The sequence below is a fragment of the Dreissena polymorpha genome, chromosome 3, assembly GCF_020536995.1.
Source record: "Dreissena polymorpha isolate Duluth1 chromosome 3, UMN_Dpol_1.0, whole genome shotgun sequence".
Taxonomy (NCBI): Eukaryota; Metazoa; Mollusca; class Bivalvia; order Myida; family Dreissenidae; genus Dreissena; species Dreissena polymorpha.
Window position 1 is genome coordinate 63,164,721 of NC_068357.1, and position 22,996 is coordinate 63,187,716.

Sequence of the window (22,996 nt, forward strand, 5' to 3'; positions counted from 1 at the left end):
CACAAATTAAACAGTATAGCGATGATGTTACTTTAAACAATGCAAGATATTTTATTAAATAAATATATTTAGGACTTTGGACAACTAACCTAGGAGCATGAATGGCGTAATCTGGTGTATGGGTCCGAACATGATGCCCGTGGCGAAGCCGACTCCGTACGTGAACACGATGGCCATGCCGATACTGAGGAGGCCTGCGATGGCCAAGAATACCTGCACGAGGCTTGAGAGGTGAGCGGGCAAACAGAAACGGACGACATTATTTGCGGAGTAGTGTTATTTTTACGAAAAAATGACAGCATTTAAACCATTTGATAAACGCTGTTTTCTAATATTTAAAAGTATTTATTAAGCTATTCGTAAACACATTAGTAATACAAACATACAAATTTCTTCTGACTTAATATTCCAGAGTGGAATTATTGCTATATTGCTTAGCATTAAGACTGCAAAGAACGATTTGTGTACAGAATTGTAAAAATCTTGAGGCATATGTTAGGTCTGTGTTCTCTGTTTCTCTACCCGCGAATAGAAAGAAGGAAATGCAATTGTTTTTTTAATACGTTCATGCGCTTATTATTAAAAGAACGCTTTATAATTGACATTTATGAACAGAATGTTGTAATAATATTTTACCAATGATCTTTTATTACAACGTTAAATAACAAGTTATAACGATTTTCCAAATACATTTTGTTATGTTAAAATTTACAATTGCTTGACACATAGCTGAGCATAGCAATTTCGCAGACGTACGTTGAATCAGCATTCACCACTAGCATTATCATGCACTTATTAAATTTTAAATATGTTTAAAATGTTGCACCTTTAAATGGAAGCAAAATCCGAACTACGTCAAATAAAACATGTTCATTTACTGAAAAGACAGATTTGTAGTCAATATGTTACACCATCAACTTGGTATTCAGCATTTATGTCTTAAAATATAATAAAATTACACGGTAGACACTAAAGTGTACAAATAGTATTTAAATAATAATTTAAAATACCAACATGTCAAACATATGTGTAATGAATCATACTTATTCATAAGTCAAGTAATCTTTATCATATTATCGACTTTAAAAAGATGACTACTACGTGAAGTAAATAAAAGGAAATTAACAGACTGAAAATCCCGTGCCAAAGCGAAATCTTTCGGACAAAACAAGTTTTCATCCATTAGCTATGGAGATAAGTTTAATTAAGAAATATAAGATGGCAAAAGTGATCATCAAGGGCGAATTTTTTATAATAATATAGTGTTTATGGTTTATGACCGCATATAAAATATAATTAAATAAAACTGAATACAATAAAACTACAATGTTAAAGGTTATTGGTAAATTTCTGAAAAAGTAAAAATGTTATTACTGGAATAAAATGCGATTCATCAAGATTTTATATAGAAAAAAGAAACTAAATTGACAAAAAATTATTTCTACCTCATTTACATACGAAGAAATGAACTGTTTAAGATGCTTTTCAAAAAGTTTAATTCAGTAAGTCAACTAGAAACTACCATGTCAATTGTTAATGACTTCGTCTTAGACTCAAATTAATTAGTTCCGAATATGCGCATGCTGCAAAAAAAACGTTCTAAACAGTTGTGTCAACATAAATGACTCAACCTAACCAATGTCTGTGTCACAACGCACGTGACATCACCACATCTAGAACAGCTCTATACAGCTATATTTACTGACAGTGAAGGCGAGGTAAATAAAAACCAGACAAAAGCCAATCGACAAGCGATTTAAGTCGCTTGCTAATGCCCCCATAGCTTCGTCATCAAATCTGCAATTAAAATGGTACATCCTATATAACGTCGCAAAGGCATATATAATATATATAGCCAACAAGCCATATTCGCATTTAACTGCAGCCTATAAAATATTGATACATGAATACAATTTTAGTAAGAACACGGTTGCATGTATTTAGTGTTTATGGTAAATTTAAAGCTCGATTAGGCTACACAGTGGTTTATTAAATATTATTTTTTTAATAATATTTTTTTAATAGTAATGTAGTCAATGATAAATCGTATATATAGGATAAACCAAGTGCTGTATTTTTTTATTTATAAACACACCAAGTTATCAATCATTCCAGAAATTAAACAACAGACCATTAATATCGTCAAGCACATTATACTGCGTTTTAATGCACTTTGATATAATTATTTTTGTCAAATTGTATTTCATTTGAGGAGAAATTGAAACAATTTCCAATTAAATATTAGGCCGCACCTTTCTCTTGCAAATAGTATATTCTATTAAATGCGGAATCATAATTCATCTAGAATGATGAAGAATTATTTGTCAAAAATCATAAAATTTATCTTGACCTGGGCATAACAAAATTAGTATTATTTGGCAATATGGGTTATGGTGCAGTCAGTCGTCCCAGAGATTGACATAAATTGCATTTATTGTCACAAAAAAATGTAAATTTCATTGATGAAACGAGTATAAGCAATATCTAAAGAGAGCAAATATGTTACCAATTGTCATAGAGTATTTTTTTATCAGCAAAGCTGTATATGCAAAGAACAAACGCAATTCATACCAAAACGAATCCAACAGGCAATATATTCTAAAGTTTTGCAGTGATTGCTATTTCTAATGCAAAATGTAAAACCAATGGTGTCATGTTAAATCAATGAGGTCAATCACGACAATATGTCAATGTTGTTTTGATAGAACCTGTGAAATAAACGTTGGACTATACTGTCAATATATCAACCAATACATATACAAATATAATAAAAATACTGTTTTATTTTCCATGAATGACCATGGCGCATACACAATTTTATTTTGTTTTATTAAGAAACGAAAAGTAGTGATATACAATAAAATTTCAGCGATGTTACATTATAGCAGTGTAAGCTCCCCACCTTGCTACGTTCATTTACGGTAAATTGCATGTTTGTTAAAGTTTAACCCATTTATGGACTAGTGGACTCTCCCATCCTTCTAAATTGGATCAATTAATTTCCAAAATTAGGGATGTCTAGTATATTTATTTCTATATTTAGAATATTTCTTACAAAAATTCCTTAAAGCAAACAGCGCAGACCCTGATGAGACGCCGCGTCATGCGGCGTCTCATCTGGGTCTACGATGTTTGCCAATGCCTTTTTTCTAGACGCTAGGCATAAATGGGTTAATAGAGATTAATAATTTTTAATGTATTAATTTTGACGTCCTAGAGTTCGCATATATTGTGAAAACAGTCCTTGAAAAAAGTTTAAATAACATAATTATTATTTCGGATAAGGAAAAACTCGGTTAAAGCTATCTTCGTAAAATGAAATTGAATGTGCATTTGAAAATTCACGCAAGTTTTTTTTAAGTACATGACCGAAAATTTACATTCAGGTTTTGTTACAATAGCACATGTTCTGGAAAGCCTCCATAACAAATTAATCGTTCCTTTATGGGTTTTTTTAATTATGCGGCCAATATGTCTTAACTTAAACATTATCGAAGATTAATGGTTAATAAATTCTTGTATATGCTAAAAAGGAGCTGTGTCCTGTTTCAATTATCCAATTTCCAGAAATGCTCTCTCTTCAAGAATGGTTTTCATTTTACACAAGGTGAACAGGTCAGATTCCGAACGGAATGTCAAAAATAATCAATACTTTTATCTCTTTGGTTCTATAACAGTAAATAATATCATTTAATAAGACCACTAGTTCATTAATCTCGAGATTTCTTCGTAACGTCTTCAGAATCATAAAACCATTTAGGTTACAATGACAATCTACCGGATCTAAAGTATACAACTGACACACAAACGCTTATTAGCTATAGTGATTATATTTGCAATAACAAAGGCTATTACCCAGATAAAAAATGAAGTTGCCACTTACGATCGTTCTGTAAAGATGTACATGTCTTCCAGGCTACGAAGACATTGGTCGTTAATGAGTTCAATCAGGCGTTTTTCCCAGTCTTACACTGGAAGTAAAAGGATCAGTCATATCAACCACATTATTTGAACGAATCGGCGGAACGACGCGATGTGAAACGACTTATCATGGCTATTTAGAAACGAAAATATATGCGGCGAATCTCGATCCTTACAAAAGCAAGGGTATAAAGCCCCCGGTAGTGTGCCATTTCACGAAACGCTCGAAGGTTTCCAACTACGCGTGCATATGGAAAAGTCATCATTCTCCGTAAGATAGTGTATGAAAAGTCCAATGTAGGCCGTCTCGATTTAAGATAAACGTTATGGCATACAATTGATCAAGTATTATATTTTATGTATTAATTGTATCAATTGGGGTTAAGCGTCATTAGACAAAATAAACATTTCGGCCAGGCAAGGCTGAAAATAAAACAAAACTAAAACTACAGATGTTATACAAAATGTATCTTTTACTCAAATCAAACAACGATTGAGTCGAATACATGTTTTCATCCGGTATGACATCAATTATGGCGTGTCTGTAATCAAGCGCCCCTAATCGAAGCGAGTTCGATCAAAACAAACAAAATAGCGTGTGAAAGTTATACCGAGACAATGTAAACAGTTCGAGCGTTGCGGTAATTCGATCATCGCAAATTCGAGCCATTCGACAGAGCTTTTTATGAATATGAAACAATAAAAAATCGGTGCTTCGAGGACAGCTTGAGCCAACCAGAAATTTCAGCCAAGCGAGTTCGAGCCATCGCGTTTCGACTGTAGTATGTTATAAGTTATTGCTAGAAAGACACACAGGTAGAATTGTATTTGTTTTATTTAGTTCACTAAATCAAATGCTATTAACTGGGTAACATTATACGAATATCTCATTTACATTTGAGGACAGTGAAATATAATTCCGAAGAAAAGTGTACTATTTTGAACTCTTGCCATGAGGCAGCATGTCAACAGTTTTAAATAAATGCGCAATATACTAAGAGAAAATAATTTTATTTTTCCATAATACAAATGCCATATCTTCTTTATTACCTACTAATAAAATGAATGAAAAGTCATCATACACAATATACAGTAATTACATAATACTGTTAACTATAATTATATATTTTTCAATCCCTTAAATTCAGTCAACATATCAACATATAGTCTACAATATATATAAAGCACACACAAAATAAACTGGGTCAACGACCCAGAACAAGCTATGCGGATGTAAAAATATAAATAGCCCTTCAAAGATGGTCTACAATAAAACGAATTAATAAACAAAACTGGGTCATCGCCCTTAGAGAAGCGATAAAGACGTAAAAAAATTGTTCAATTAGAAGGTGCGTCACAAACGCTCATATGCCTTTCTTAAGTGACAACTATCTTATGATTGTGAGTGATTATCTACGAAAACGTGGTAATAATTGTATAACTCCAAAACTAGTAAGAACAATAGCTGCGTTTGTCAAATACAATGCCCCTATTGTGCTTTGAAGTCCCACAGCAGCTTTTTTAGAGAAAACAAGGCCAATCACTTAGCCAAAATCTACGGACCAGAAAGAAACTTCAAATATTTTCATCTGTAAATCAGGTAGGTAGACTCACATACCAAAAACTCAGCTGGAAATCTGACAGCCTTGCGTAAAAAACTCCGGTAAACAGTTATTATAGAGAATATTTCTAAATCCAATGCCCATAACTTCACCAAAAATCAATGAACTGGAACGAATTCCACACTTTATCTTGAGGTCTTAGAGGTAGACTCGTCTACCAAATATAAGCTCAATATCGGAAAGCATTGATTAAAAAAACTCATAAAAGCATCTATTATAAAGAAAAGGTCAAAAAAAGTCCAAAACCCATAACTTAGCCATAAATCAATGGATCGGAACAAATTTCACAATTAATCTGTAGGTAATGTAGATAGACTCAAATACCAAAAATCAGCTCAATATTTTAAAGCGTTGCGTAGAAAATATCCGGAAAACGGTTATTATTGGGTAAATGTGTAAGACTAATGCCCATAACTTCACCAAAAATCGATGGACCGGAACGAACTTCACACTTAATCTGTAGGTCATGTATGTGTAAGCGTTGCGTAAAAAACACTTCAGAAAACGGTTATTATATAGACAATTTATAAGTCCAAGGCCCACAACTTCGCTAAAAATCAATGGGTCGGAACGAATTTCACGCTTCATCTGGAGGTAATGTTGGTATACTACATACCAAAATCAGCTCAATATCTAAAAATGATGCGTAAAAAAACCTCCGGAAAACGGTTATTATAGAGAAAATTATATATCCAATTTTGTCTGAAATCCACATTTTTTCTTTCTATTAATAGAACCTCCTCCCATGGATTATATCCCTTTTAAACATTATCTTCCCTTGTCAAAAATACACATTGTACCTGCCAAATGAAAAAATATCTCCCTTTAAAACGTATTAGATCTACATCATTTGGCAAAATTTTTGATAAGTCCAAGTCCCGTATCTTCGTAAAAAATCAACGAAATTGAACGAATTTTACACTTCATCTGTAGGTCATGTAGGTAGACGCACATACCAATTTTCAGCTCAATATCTTAAAACGTTGCGTACATGCGGAATGCCGGACGGACAGACGGACGGTCGGACAGTGCGACTGCTATAAGCCACCTTACTGAATCGTTTTTCTTAAGGTACCAAAACATGGTAGTTGCGCGCGCACCGATGACGTTGCTATTGTTGTCGCGCTGAATATCACCTAAGATCTTGTCTATGTGAATGGTGTAACGATACAGAGGACTGGAAATAAACGAACATTAAAAATAAATATAAAAAATAATTATGTCAGTATTTTGTATGTATTTCTTCTGTTTGTATTGTTTGTGTTTTTGTTTTCCAAGTACACTTCATAATTGGTATACCCATAATCAAAAGATGTGTGTAAGACCTGTATTGCCCGATGTAGTCTTAATTGTTACCCTTACATTTTATATCTTGATAAGAAAATCATAAGACTAACCAGCATACTGGTAAATTTTACAAACACATGTGACCTGAAATTAACTGACATATTTCTTTCCGCCCATATAACCAGCATAGCAATTTAAATAATGATACATAAAAACTTTTTCTAGATGTTGTATGGCAATCACAATTAATATACAAGCCTCTGTAACCTTGACCTTATTCCTTTCGGGCGTCTTTATTTCAACACAAGCAATCCCTTTACTAAATAACATGGTCGTATGTCAAAGCGTTCGCTACAAATAGCACATTTTCATGTTAAATGCCCTCGTGACCATGTGATATAATGATCTAAAAATTAATAGGCGTCATTTTTTCTTTCCATGTACCGAGCATACCGATTAACGAGTTATCTTGACAGAGTGCAGATACCGATTTCTTGGTACAAGCTCTTGTGACATTTACCTTGGACCTGGTGTCCTTAAAATAGAAATGCGTCGTTTTATTCTCATTATATAGAGGATATTTGTTGGATTCGGTGGATTATCGATTTTAATTCACGAGTGATCATAGAAAATAATATCAACGTTTATATGCATTGTTAAAGAGTTCAACTAAAGAATTTCGCTGGAATAATGACGTCATTTCGTCAAAAAATGACGTCATTTCACAGTAAACAGTGAAAATTATCGATAATTTTCACTGATAATTTTCATTGTTTGAAACATTGAATTTGACAACATTGACAAATACCTAAAAAATGCACGTTTTTCAAACATTTTTCTGTTATAACAGGTATTTTTTAGGTATTTGTATAGGAAAATAAACACGTTGACACATTAAAAAAAACATATAATTAAATTAAATGCAATCATTTGATTATTTGCATCAATCTTAAAATCGCGTAATCCTTTGCATTCCAGTGTTGAATTGCCCGTTTGTTCTGCATAATCCGATTATCTCGTTTTGATCAGATATTATCCAGACTTAACTAACAACATGGTGTCATCCCGGGGTGTCATAAACCACACTGGGTGGCAGATGACAGTCTGGTCATTAAACACAATTGATGATGCCACCATGTCTTCTCTTTCTGGTAGTATTAAGCAGTCATTTGGTTTAATATTTTACCTCCGACATACTTAACAGTTGCGTACATTAGATAATTTTATGTTACATATTGTACAAATTAAAAGTTATGTCCAATATAGAATATCAGAAATTGTACACCGTAAAGATACTAGCCCGTTTAATCCCTGGTTGAATTTATGAAAAAAAAGCATTTGATAATATAAAATTTACCTTAAAACATAACATTTAACGTATTTAGCGGGTATCGGTTAATTAAAAACTACGTCATTTCGTATGAAAATTAAATGTTACGGCAATGCACGAACGACATCATAAAAACAAGAACTTACATGTGACACCAACGGGGGTAAGTAATGTTTAAAATAATATATGTATATAGATATATGTGTGTTAAAATGTTAGATATTTGCCACTCATACTCACTAGTAACGAGTTTTCAATATACATGAATACACAGTTCAATTTGCATCATGTAAAGTTGTGTTTTTCAGTTGTATGTTAATATTCCTCAATAGAGTCATTCTCTGTACAAAACCCATCAAATTAAAATTACATGTAAATACTGTCATGCACTTCGCTTTTAATAGGGCTTTGTAGTACGGTTATTTTCAATGCACCCCTTACACTTTCTATCACTCACGTGTTTATCACACTAACGTACTCATGCCATTCATAATTATATTTTTATAATTAGATGTATTACTATTGTAATTTATTGAAGCTTTTCTGCAAAAAATAATACGGCTTATGCATAGAGCACTTTGTTGCGTCAAATTGTCGGCCTTTCAGTCTTCAGATAATCTTTACTTTGATGCTAATGACGCGTTTTTTTAAGATGCCAATAAATGTATTAATAAATTCTTTTGGCACTAAATAATAATTTTTGAAATATTATTTAAGTGTTTTTTACGGAGTTTCGTTTCGATTAATTGACTAAACAAGCGTCGTTATCCATATGTTTTGCGTTACTGCAAAAACCTATCAAATACATTTTTAAGATGTTTATCTTTATAGCTGTTAAATGATTCCTAATATAAAAATCTACTCAACTAGATATATTCACTTTCTCTACATCTTCCATATAATCTCCTAAAAGATCGTCAAGTTCAATATCACTCTCCCAAAAGTTTGGATTTGTGTACGAGACATAATTCCAGCTCACAAAATTAAATTTAAATCCAAACAACAATTTGTTTATATCTGATTTCAGTTAGAACAAGAAAAATAATGGAAGGCGTATAAAAAATACCATACTTAATACAATATGTTATGATTTTAGAGTATAGAGTTTTACCCATTTCAAACAATTAGCGTTAATTGATTGAGCGAGAATCTTTAATAAGTATAATCTGCTTAATGTTGCGGCTATTAAAATCAACACAACAATACATGCGTGAATTGTTTGTAACAAGTAATAATTAAAATGTCTAATCAAAATAATATGAGCGACTGAACCGGCAAATTTTCGCCGATGATTACCACTTGTTTACACACACACAAAAAACAAACACACAAGAGCATTTTATTTTTTTTATTTGTAACGATCAATCTCAACTTCAAACAATCAATTTAACAACAAAAAATGTGATAATCGCCTGAAAATAATTCATTAAGTAATTTATTTATCCGACATCGGCGAAACGGGTATTCGCTACGTCTTTGGCTTTTGGAATCGCTGACTCGCAGAAGTTGGCAGTAGTGTAATGGCGGACAGTCACGTGACTGACAATATGGCGGCGGTCAATTTATCGATTCTGGAACGGTCTATTGTGCGGAAACGAATATACAATTACAAGCCTCTGTGACCTTGATATTGATCTCAAAAGCGATATGCGTGCTCCTGTCACCAAAAGTAATTATCCCATCAATATGCATGGTGGTAGGTCGAAGCGCTCTCTAGATATCGAGCGATAACGAAAGACTTATAGGTCGACGACAGACCTATCGATCGACAGACAGGTGCAAAGTTATATACTCCAGCTTCTTTGAAGGTAGGAATAATAAATATGTATTGGCGAAAATGCATGTTAAATAAACGCGTTGGAATAATCCGTCAGAATATAATCTAGATAAAACGTGCCTTGATCGAAGGCATGGAGTGTAATGGCACGGCCTGTGTTGAACCAGAATAGGGTGGCATTGACTCTACACATATGTTGCGATTAATCTGCAAGCGATCGTTACTTAAAATGATATTGCTAATACAACGAGTACAGTCATAATAAAAAAAGCAATTAGTATACATAAGAATACCTTTTAAAATATGTTTCGCAAGGGATGTAACTGATGACATTTGAATAATGAAAAACATATGTTCCAGATTAGCCGCCCTTGGTTGGTTGATGGTGTTAAATATATCGTGCGATGTTAGCGCTCTGATCACAGTTTCGTTGTAGGCCTATAACTCTAATATACTGTTCACGCGACATACCGGGCCAGTTCTACAATCATTGTATATTATATGTTCTTAGTTACTAATATATATAAGTAAGAAAACAACTAAACAAGAAATTAGGAATTGTACCGTATTACATATATGCGAAATAATTTAGCATATGTTCACACAAACAAGCACAATTAACATTCATCTGTGTATGTTTCTTTCACAATAAGTTCATAAAACAAAATATGTATACGTTTGATTTGCTAGTAAGATACACGTACTTACCTTATACATATTTCTTACAATGAACTGTTGTTGATGATGGCGAAGTTTTTGGCACGTAAATAAATGTCGAGTATCTGAAAAGTTAACTCTCGATGGTAAAAATGAATGAGTCGCGTTATGAGAAAACTGGGTTTAATGCATGTGCGTACAGTGTCGTCCCAGATTAGCCTGTGAAGTCCGCACAGGCTAATCAGGGACGACGCTTTTTGGCTTAACTGGATTTTCGTGTAGAAGAGACTTCCTTTAAACGAAAAATACCATAAAAGCGGAAAGTGTCGTCACTGATTATCCTGTGCGGACTGCACAGGCTAATCTGGGACGACTCTTTACGCACATGCATTATGCCTAGTTTTCTCAGAACACGACTCAAATTTTAAAAAATCACTTAATTTACATGCTGTGAGTAAGCAATCTGTATTCGTGATAATAGAATAAATCTGATCGCGGCCGTTATAAGTGCTTAAACTGGTCGTGGAACAATAGCCGGGGCAATTACAATATAAATATATATGATATATTGTCCATAGGCTTAATGAAATCAAAATGCACCGGAATCGATGGTATCGTTTTTTTAATTCGTTATTTTCCCGGATGGTATAACGTACATGTAAAGTCAAGTATTTTATGGGGCCATACATGAAGTTTCTAAATAACGCCATATCTGGCAGAGGGAGGAACATTAACCGCAGACGCAATTTCTTGTAAAATTGCCCCACCCATCATGCAATGAGTCGTGTTCTGAGACAACTGGGCATAATGCATGTGTGTTAAGTGTCGTCCCAGATTAACCTGTGAAGTCCGCACAGGCTTATCAGGGACGAAACTTTCCGCTTTTATGGTATTTTTAGTTTCGAGGAAGTCCCTCCTTACCGAAAATCAAGTTTAGACGGAAAGTGTCGTCCCTGATTAGCCGGTGCGGACTGCACAGGCTTATCTGTGATGATACTTTACGATCATGCAGTAAGTCCAGTTTTCTCAGAACATGGCTCCAATTATCCACATTTGTCAGATGTTATAAACTGATCGCAGTTAAGAAAGGTAGGAGACAGACTACAACTGCCTCACTTCCGGTACTTACAGCATTTACTGATTGGGGGGAGAGGACATTTTCGTCTTGTATTATAACCGCCTCGTAGCGTATACTGTCTGGAAAGTTCTTCATCACTCATTCGTGTTCTTCGTACATCCGGGAATCCCGGGGTAGCCACACCTACAAATTAATCACGACCTTTGAATAAGCAAAATCATGTTTGCTAAGTACTTAAAGATGATATAATACAATTATAAAGAATTCACATAGTTGACACATTTACTCATATCACTACATATCAATATATGCTGAGACTATCGCTGTCACTAATGTCATGTATGAGAGGAATGACAACGTCAGGGAGAGCAGCAGCGCTTCCTAGGAATTCTCTTAGAAATAAATAGTTGCTACTTAACTTCACGTACTCATTTTCTTCGTGCCATTTGGTCATTCCGATCCCCGCCACGCCACAGACGATAACGCATATGACAAGACACCTCCATGGGTTGCGCGCCACTAATTTCCCTAATCTGAAATCACACATAGGATGAGGGTAAACTCACCAACATAATATGTCAATAGAAAACTTGCCGCATTAAGCTTCTGATGTTCAACACGCCATCATAAGCTTCCAATGACAAATTCACCATCATAAGCTTCCAATGACAAATTCACCCTCATAAGCTTCCAATGACAAATTCAACATGATACGCTTCCAATGACAAACTCACCATGATACGCTTCCAACGATAAACCCGGCCACATGATAAGCTACTAATGATTAAATCTCCATTATTTACCCCCAATGACATGACATGCTAAATTCACATACACAAAATTGTCAATGTTAAATTCGCAAACATAAGATGTCGATGATAAGCTCAACTAAATTATCTACCAACGGGAAACTCGCTGAAAACTCACCTTACACATGCTTTAATGTTAAACTCAAAGTGTTTGCTTGAGAATCTTGATTTCATAAAAAAAATATAATGATTTACAGTGCACCATAATAACACGTTCATAACTTCTCTGCATTGGGCATTATTCAATTAACCATCGTGGTCATGACTGGACAATTTTCTCAATACTGTTGAAAGAGTTATATTCTGAAACTAATTTGTATTTCAAATAAAAACACACGCTTTTTGGTGCATAATTTCCGTCGAAATTCTTAGTCGGATCGATTGAGTTTGCGGCATGCTTTTTCGAGGATGAGTGGCTGTTTGATTACTCTGTTTTAATGGATTTCTCGCGTCCGCGTGAATATCAGGCACAAATGATCCGCCTTTTTAGGGGGTATGCGCGGGGGACATTCCCATTTTGTGAGATTTTCCGCAGTTTTTTAAGAGCCAAAGAGATTGATTAAACGTTTCCGTTATTTATATGAATCGCTGATACTTATGTTCCGCATGTACGAAACATTATTTGAAGCATAGCTATTGGATGGACATGCGTATATTTTTAGGTTGTTTCGCCTTTATACTCTTTCATGGAGTTATTGTCTTTAATTAGTAATACTTTTTTAAGTAAGTGTACGTTTCTGTGCCAGATATCAGTAACAACTGATCCGAATGTGATAACCCTTTACATACAGTATCCCTACAGGGTGGACATGCACATAGTGTCACGTCGTTCAGCACATGTAAGAGTGGTGGAGTTAGTGTCTCATGAATAGTTTGAATTATTAACAAATATGTATGAGCTACGCTGTGTGAAATTAAACGGGGTGTAATGCATGTGCGTAAAGTGGATTTCCAGATTAGCCTGTGCAGTCCGTACAGGCTAATCAAGGACGTCACTTTCCGCCTAACCTGGATTTTTGCTAATAAGAGATTTTCTTTAAACAAAAACTATCATAGAAGCGGAAAGTGTCGTCTCTGATTAGCCTGTGCAGTCCGCACAGGCTTATCATGAACGATACTCTCCGCCTTAACAGGATTTTCGCTAAAACGACAGTGTCTTTAAACGACAAATATAATAACAGGGGAAAGTGTCGACCCTGATTAGCCTGTTCGGAAATCAAGGGGTTATATTGGTTGCAACTTAACGCACATGAATTTGACCCCCTTTTCACAAAGCACTGCCGATATACAGCTGTTACTTTAAAGATCATACTATTTAGTGTTGTAAATCGGCCAATCAACAGCTATTTGGAGATCTGATTCCAAAAAATTGTATAAAGATAACGTTAGCCACTGTTGTATAATAATGCAGTCGGACAACGACAAAGGTTTGTTTTTTGGTGGATAAACATGAATTGGGAAATTTATTGTTTTCTAAAATTAAATGACAAATAGTTTCGCAACTTGAGTTCATGGTATCATGTAAAAAGGTTTTGGCGTCTTCTTTCTGTGTTAATAGGTTGGTTTATAATGTTATTTGGTACTTGGAAGATCATTAAATTATATATCTAACTCACCTGTAGAAAGAGTTCTCCAACCAGCCCACAATGCCCCCGCTCACGCGCCTCAAACAGGTTGAACAGCGACCTTCCGGTGCGTTGCTTTCGTTTGGAGTACCGGAAGAGTCAACCCGACCACCGAGCCCAACCTTGTGAACGTAGGCTCTGCCATCTCCATTGATGAGTAGCGGTGTCGCGTTACCATTTAGTAGACTGTTAACGGCAGTCATGGAATCTCGCAACAACCTTAAAATGAAGAGTTTCAGAAATCAGATTATATGGAAAAACAACTCCCGAAGAAATGGAGTCAGAGTTACGTAAAAGAAATTTATACAATTAAAATAACAGTGGAGAAACGCTATTCGTAAAACAATCAAAGGTCCTGGTCGTAGTTAATATGGATGATGTTTTAAATAATAAGCTTTATAGAAATTAGCGAGTGCAACAAACATTAATGAGAATAATATGTGATTGACGTATTCGTGAGCACAGATTTAAATTGGCATTTACATAAAAACTCCAGGGCCGTTTCATAAACGATCGTACGACAATTTAACTTACGAGAGAATTTCGTAGTCTTAATAAGTAGACGAACTAGCTCGCCATGCTCGTCAAATATATACGGCGCTTGAGATGCCAATGTAATTAATTAAGTACTGAAAAATTATAAAAATATGATATGGACTTAAGCAATTATGTATCTTCGAAATATGTATCGTATCGTAATGTGCACTACGATGTTTATGGAAACGGTCCCGAGGAGAATGTATAAAAACTGAGGTTCATGAATACGTGATTTTACCAGGGGGAACATTTCATGAAAAGGTGTAATGATATTGACAAGAACGGCAGTGAAACATTATCTTAGAAAACGCGCAATAAATTTGAATAGGAATTAGAATCATATATGAGTAGCTGTTAATGTTTGGAATTGAAACAGAAAAAGGGACTTGTGTCAGACGTGTGTCAAAACTTCAGACGTGTGTCAAAACTAGAAGTCATAAAACATTTGATGACCATGAAGTCGAAATAAGGGGAATGTTAGAGGAATTGTAGTAATTGAAAATGACACTGGTATTGACATCTAAAGGAAGTCTGAAAACTATCTCAGGACTGGTATTAAATCACATAAAACGAAAAATGTCTTATGAATTTTAGTCATTGAAACAAGTACGTGTACAAGAAAGAAGAACTATGAAGAATAGTTCACGACTTGGATTTTCGTGATATCATAACGTAAAAAAATAACAGCAGAATGTTTGAAGAATGTCATTATGTGAGTCGCGTTATGAGAAAAATGGTCTTAATGCATGTGCGTAAAGTGTAATCCCAGATTAGCCTGTGCAGTCCGCACAGGCTAATCAGGGACGACACTTTCCGCCTAAACTTGATTTTCGGTAAGGAGGGACCTCCATAAAACTAAAAATACCATAAAAGCGGAAAGTGTCGTCCCTGATTAGCCTGTGCGGACTGCACAGGCTAATCTGGGACGACACTTAACGCACATGCATTATGCCCAGTTTTCTCAGAACGCGACTCATGTAATCAAGTTTTTTATCAACGTAACTTTAAAGGAGTAACCCACGCTATTATGTTATATCACGATTTTGTGTCACCTTTAATAAACATAGAGTTAAGACTGTCTACGTACTTTAATTAATACGGTTGAATATCAACAAGATGACAGTTGTGATACGAAATATTTTAATGTGAAGATGTCTCGCCGAAGGTATTATGAAAGTCTGAAAAGCGGTTCATAGTTATGTAAATCATCATGCTTATTGTCTAATTTCGGAAATGAGATGACATATACTATGTCCATAATTTTGAACATTTGACATTTGATTTAGGCGAACTTGTTATATATTGTAATATTTACGAACCTTAAATTGAACGTCAGACACTAATGTTGAAGCAAACAAATGAAGAGCTCGACATTTATTTTTTAAGTGCATATAATGCAGCTCAAGTACATAAAATCCTTATTGTATTTAAACGGAAGGACGTTTATCTGTGAGAAATCAACGAGCCAAGAACACGCTGGGTATGCGAATACTTTCATAACCAATGGCACTTCGATACCAGATAACAACAAAAGCCACGCGCGAGAGATACGTTCGTCAGTTTTTTTAAAAATTATATCATAAGGACTAGTTTTTTATACAAGGCACATGGTCGAGTTTAAAATGGTGTATCCTTTTCTATTGCAAAGAAAAAAATCACGGAAGAATGGTAGATTTTTCCCCCAAAAAATAGAAAATTCGGCCGGAAAACAGCATAAACTGGATGAACAGTAAACATTTCAACAAAATAAAACTACTTAGAAATATCGCAAGAAATTGTTTGATATTCCAGCATTTAGAGTAATCACTGTGCTTCAAATACTGAAATTTTGATAGTTTTCAATGAAATATAAACGAAGATAGAGCATGTTTTAATAGGTGGTATTCATGAAGTTGCGGATACTTTGATTCCCGATATAGGGCACTTCGGATAACAGAGACTTACAACGAATTGGGCACTCTGATAACCGAGTTTTATCTTCTACCTGAAATGCATGTATGTATATTATGGCTATTCTTACCAAACATTTGAAGTACGAATCAATTTGCATTGTCAAGCCTGACACATTGGGAATCTATGCATTACGTAATGACATACACATGTAAAATATAACCAATGGTGTTGTTCGTTTTCAAAAATCTTTTAACTTTTAATTTATATAATTGATATTATAAGTGCAAATTTTAAATAAGATTCAAATGCTTATTTCTGAAGTAATATATTTCAAGTGACGACCGAAAATAATTGTCTAGTAATCAACTTGTTTTTAAGTGGTAAATTGAGATTAAGAGAATTGAAAATACAACGGATCACGTGGATCAACACGACTGTGTTCATTGAACTTATAGCAGGTCTCTAGATAAGGGGAGCAATGGATCTTAAAGCGGCAAATACACCTCATAAAATCCTTTGTCATTGGTGCTAATTAGAATCGCATCATGGAGAAGATACTAATGCATAGCCACAACATTTAAAAGAGATTGGAAAACTCCCTATATATTGAGCTCTACTTATAGGAAGCACTTCCCTTTACACTTCCCTATCCCGTTTATTATCATATTCCAAAGGGATAAGAACATGTTTCGGTAATTCGTTTTTAATTTACGTCAGTACATACATTTTTATTTATTGCCTGCTTACTATAACAGTATTCCACAGCGAATTCTGCATTTCTGATTCACTAAATAGAGTGTGTTATATCTGGTAAAAAGTGTCGAGTAATCTGGATTCGAAGTGCCATTGTTTTTTAGATGATCGGTAAAAGAAGTGTCCATGAAAATTTGACATCCGAATCTTAAAACTGTCAAATAATGATGAGAAATTGGGTGAAATATTTGGGTTTTCTTTATGTACGAAATATTGACAAGTATATCAGTAGCGAGCATGCATTAACAACAAAGGGGTTACAATGCTGTTGACACAAGCCTTAGGCTGTATTTGCATTATTTATTATTTGTATCACAACGCTCATTAACGTGTGCATACTTGAATAGTGACTTCTACAGTAGGTTGAAATTCAGCCAATCAGGAACAAGCACGTATAGAACACTGACCAATGGGATTCATAACTGAGTTTCACGGGTCAGATGTTAGAGGGAAACAGGACAGTTAGCGTTTAGACTTGGAGGTGTACGGATCGAGAAAGATACGATCATGTAGCTATCAGACTATATTTGTATAACCGAAAATATTAAGTATGTTAGACATTAAATTGGACTAGAAACTGATATATGGTGTTGTTGAATATGTTATCCTTCATTATGCAGAGAAATTAATATTACTAGAGAGGGACGGACTTGTCCCATGCGTGACACGAGAAAATGGTAGTTAATACAAATCTCGTTATCTTGGCAATACGCGCATGACGAGATATCGAATTATAGGCTACACACCGGTAATTTAAGAGTAATGAACATTGTTAGTAACTATGTGTCGTCCATGAACTATGAACGATTACGGGACACAGGACGTTAAATGGTGCTCGTGAACCAAGGATTCGAACAAAGAAATACTACCACTTACGATTACGAAGCCATGAAAAACAACGCGGAGAAACTCCGTTTCGGCAACTTCTGTAACCAGTAACAACAACCGTGAGCCGGGAACAACGACATCAGACCGCACATATTCTGCAACTTCCGGTGATTGACTGTTTTATTTCCTCACGCTTGTATCAAAATGGCAAATCAAATAATCCCTGAATTATTTCAAAATTTAAATGAACAAATTAAAGATGTTAAAACGGCCATAAGCACTCAGACTATTTCACAGGTTGTACAATCATTTGATGGAAATTCAAAAGAATTTAAACATTGGATTAAAAATGTAGAAAAATATGGAACACTTACCAATTTAGATGAGAATAAATTAAAATTTGTTGCTTACCAATCTAGTAAAGGGCTTGTTAGTGATTACATACATAGTTTTTTGACTGATGATACGACAGGGACATGGACAGATTTAAAGGAACAGCTTAAATTAAGATTTGCAGAAATTCAAGACCCACAATACGCTTTCTCATTATTAAAGACGACTAAACAAAACACCGACGAAAATGTTCAAATATACGCTGAGCGACTTTTATCTCTTGCGACTGACGCATACGAAAATATTGACGGAAATTTAGACTATAAAGAAAAACAGTTAGTAGAAATTTTTATCGACGGATTATCGCACGATTATTTGAGACTTAAATTAATGCGCGAAAATCATGCAACGTTATCAAATGCTTTAAAAAGCGCTATACATGAGCAAAGTGTCAGAGCTAGGTTTGAGTTACGATCGCAAATAAATGGACTTGATAACATTACGACCGATAATATTCAGACAGATATCGATTATATTAGGTCATCTATTGTTTGCACATATTGCAAGAAACACGGTCATTCTATTGAAATCTGTCGCCGTAGGCAACGCGAAATAAGTGCATATACGGTAGGGCGGAACTACGATAGATCAAAACGGTAACAGGCGCAAGAACGAATATGACAAAAATTGGAAAGATAAAATTGATTGTTGGAATTGTGGTAAATTAGGACACTTTAGTAGAGAATGTACTCAAAGAAAAACGTACATTAATCGAAAAAACTAGGAAATTCTTACCAAAAAGGGGTCTATAGTAAGAATGAAAAAGTCGAGACATATAATATTGCTTTGTGTGGTAGTCCAAATTCTTGTGTTATTTCAACAGGTGGTTATCAATTTAGGAGCTTGGTAGACTCCGGCGCTGAAGTTTCATTGATAAATAAACGTACTTATGATATGTTAAAACAAAAACCAGCACTGATAATAAAAAAAGTAAATCTTAAGTCGGTAAACGGAAATTCATTATATGTCCACGGATGTGTAAAATTGAGATTCAAAATAGGGAGCATATATAAAGAGCACATGTTTTTTGTAGTAAGTAACGTTAATAGAAATGTTATTTTAGGAAGAGACTTTTTACAAGATAATGGTGTCCGTTTATACTTTGATTTAGGATGTCTGAGGATTGATAACTGTTATGTACCTCTAGAAGAAGATGTACATCTTTCAACGATAGCGAGATTAACTAGGCATACTGTGTTAAAACCACAAACTGCCTATAGACTCTTTGCTCAAGCTAAAAGAAACTGCATACGTTCAAATACGAATTATGAAGTCAATGGAATAAGCAATTCTTTCTTTGATAATGAACCCGGTTTAACAATTGTTTATTCAGTCGTCAAGACAACGCGTGATAGACAATTTCCCATTTTAATTATAAACAATACGCACAAAACAATAAGACTTAGACGACACTGTGCCATAGGGCGAATAAATTCGGTAATTGATAATGAAATATGCTCAGTACAAGAAGTTATTAAAAATAATCAGCCGAAATCAGGTTTATCTAAAGATGAAATCTTATCAGATTTACGTGTAGATGAAAATCAAAAAGAAAATATTCTACCGATACTCTTAAAACACAGAACTCTCTTCGCAAGAAATAATTTAGAATTAACACAAACTTCAGCGATAGAATTTACCATAGATACAGGGGATCATTCGCCCATTAAATTAAGGCCGTATCGAACACCATTAAACAATAAGGTATTCATAGATATGGCCATCGACGAAATGCTAGACGCAAACATAATAAGTCCATCAAGAAGTCCGTGGATCTTCCCTATTGTTTTAGTAGATAAAAAGAAAAATAACCATGACTCAAACAAAGATAATAAAAACGAGAAAAGGTTTTGTGTTGATTTTAGACAATTAAACAAAATTACAAAACCAATTGCCTATCCATTACCATTAATAGATGATATATTGGCGTTATTAGGTAAAAGTAAATATTTCACCAGTTTAGATTTGATATCGGGATATTGGCAAATACCTATAAAGGAAGAGGACAGAGAAAAAACGGCTTTCGCTTCGGGATTCAGGGGTCTATTTCAATTATTGTTATGCCCTTCGGTGCCTCCTCCGCCGGTGCTATATTTCAAGAATTGGCTAATAAAGTACTCAAAGGTTGTGAGAGCTTCGCTGTGGCGTATCTAGACGATATTCTAATATTTTCACCTGACTTGCAATCTCATTTATCACACGTAGATACAGTACTACAGAGTCTCAATAAACATAACCTAAAGCTAAAACTATCAAAATGTCAATTCTTACAAAGAGAGACTAGATACCTAGGCTTCATCATAGATCAAAATGGTATAAGGCCAGATCCGTTAAAAGTAGAAGCGATCCGACAATTCCCTAGGCCAAAGTGCGTGCGCGATGTACGATCCATCTTAGGTGCTGCAGGATTTTATAGGAGATTCTGTCCTTCGTATTCAGAAGTAGTCGAGCCACTCATTAATCTCACGAGAAAGAATGTCCCATTTAAATGGTCAAAACAATGCGAAGATAGTTTCCTACAATTAAAAGACTCATTTACGCAAATCCCTTATCTTTCATACCCTGATCCAAAAAAAGGTTATATTCTGTATACGGATGCATCTGATAAATGCGTCGGAGCCTGTTTGACTCAAAAATGCGACAGTAACGAGACCGGGGATTATGTGGGCGAAAAGCCGATATTTTTCATATCGCACAGATTAAGCCCCACACAATGCAAATATAGTACCATTGAAAAAGAATGTTACAGCATATTTTACAGTCTAAGTAAATTGCACCATTATTTACACAATGCTGAATTTGTTATAAAGAGTGATCACAAGCCGCTTAAGTATTTATTGGAAAGTCCGATGCAAAACAAGAAAATACAATTATGGGCCTTAAGTATAGCGGGTTACAACTGCAAAATTGAATATATACTGGGAAAAAAGAATATTATTGCTGACTTTCTAAGCCGACCTCCAAAAACCAAAATAAAGAATAATCAATGCGATCAAACAGAACTAGAAGTAGATATTAACGATAAACATTTGACGATTAGTTCGGAAATAAATGGACAAAACCAGACGCGCGAAATTAATGTAATTGACTCTACGCATATCGATCACAGGCAAATAATTGATAATATTATTACCCCGCAGCCACTTCCAGTCGACGACACAGCGTCGAATGATAACATATCAGGGCTTAATATGCAAATAGAACAAGAAAAAGACCCCCATATATCTGAGATTAAAGCGAGATTAAGATTAGGGAAACAGAACAAGAGTGAAGATGATAGATATTTAACGGTTGATGACATACTGTACTACATATCAAACGTAGATGAGGAACCTACTCTCAGGCTGTTTGTACCTAAACACCTGACTGATTCAGTTGTCAAGCAATACCATGATGAAAACGGACATCCTGGGTCTCAAAGGCTTTTCCAGACACTAAAAGAGAAATATTACTGGCCTAAAATGTTCAAAGAATTGAATGATTATGTATCTAAGTGCATTATATGTCAAAGTAGAAATTTAAAAGCAATTAAAGCTCCCATATCGTCAGATACCTCAATACCGCCGTTTCCGTTTTCAGTTGTTTCCATAGATATATGCGGTCCATATCCGAAAACGCTTTCCGGAAATAGATATATAATATGTTTCGTAGATCAATTCTCAGGATACATAGAAGCTTTCGCATCGCCTGATAAGTCTTCTGATAGCGTAATACACCTGTTAATGAACGAGATTTATTGCCGTCATAGTTGTCCTATAAGAATTATAACTGATAACGGAAAAGAATTCACAAGCACAGCTTTCACTGAAACATTAAAATCAATGAACATTGACCACGTAAAGACGACAATATATCATCCCGCGTCTAATGGCATGAACGAGCGTTCACATGGGACTATGAACAATATACTATCAAAACGGGTTCAAGAAAATGTACAACAATGGGACGTACATTTAAACATGTCTTTAGCGGCAATGAGATTTTGTACATCCGAGACTTCGAAGCACACACCGTTCTTCTTACTTTTTAATAGAGACCCTATTCTTCCAATAGACAACTTGTTAAAGCCTAGACGTAAATATCACGGTGAAGATTATCATAAAATAATTTTAGAAGAACAACACAAATCATTTAAAAAGGTATGTGCCCAAATTCAAAAATCGAAACGTAGACAAGCTGATTATGCGAATAAAAATACGAAAGATATTAAGTTCGAAATCAATGACCCCGTTTACTACAAAAACTTTCAACGTACGAATAAATTAGACAGTAAATGGAGGCCATATTATCGTATAATCGAACAAAAGTCGCCGTTAACATACGTAATAAAGAATCAGTTAGACAACTCAACTATTAAAGTTCACGCTGATCAAATAAGGCACGCAAATATCGATGAATGGCCAATGATAGATAAACCACTAGCGCGCCCGATTAGAAAAGCAAATTTAGCCTTTGCGGACGACACATTATCTTCTGATAGCGATTC

At 34.7% G+C, this 22,996-nt stretch overlaps 1 long non-coding RNA gene across 1 annotated transcript; it reads right to left on the bottom strand.

Annotated features, from left to right (window-relative positions):
• Window positions 1-10,307: 10,307 nt before the first annotated feature.
• Window positions 10,308-14,352, bottom strand: LOC127874453 (uncharacterized). Its single transcript, XR_008046928.1, has 5 exons — window positions 14,098-14,352; window positions 12,101-12,205; window positions 11,724-11,855; window positions 10,646-10,719; window positions 10,308-10,418 (listed from the first exon to the last, which is right to left on the bottom strand). It is a non-coding gene; the product is annotated as an uncharacterized LOC127874453 (long non-coding RNA).
• Between the last annotated feature and the right edge of the window lie 8,644 nt (window positions 14,353-22,996).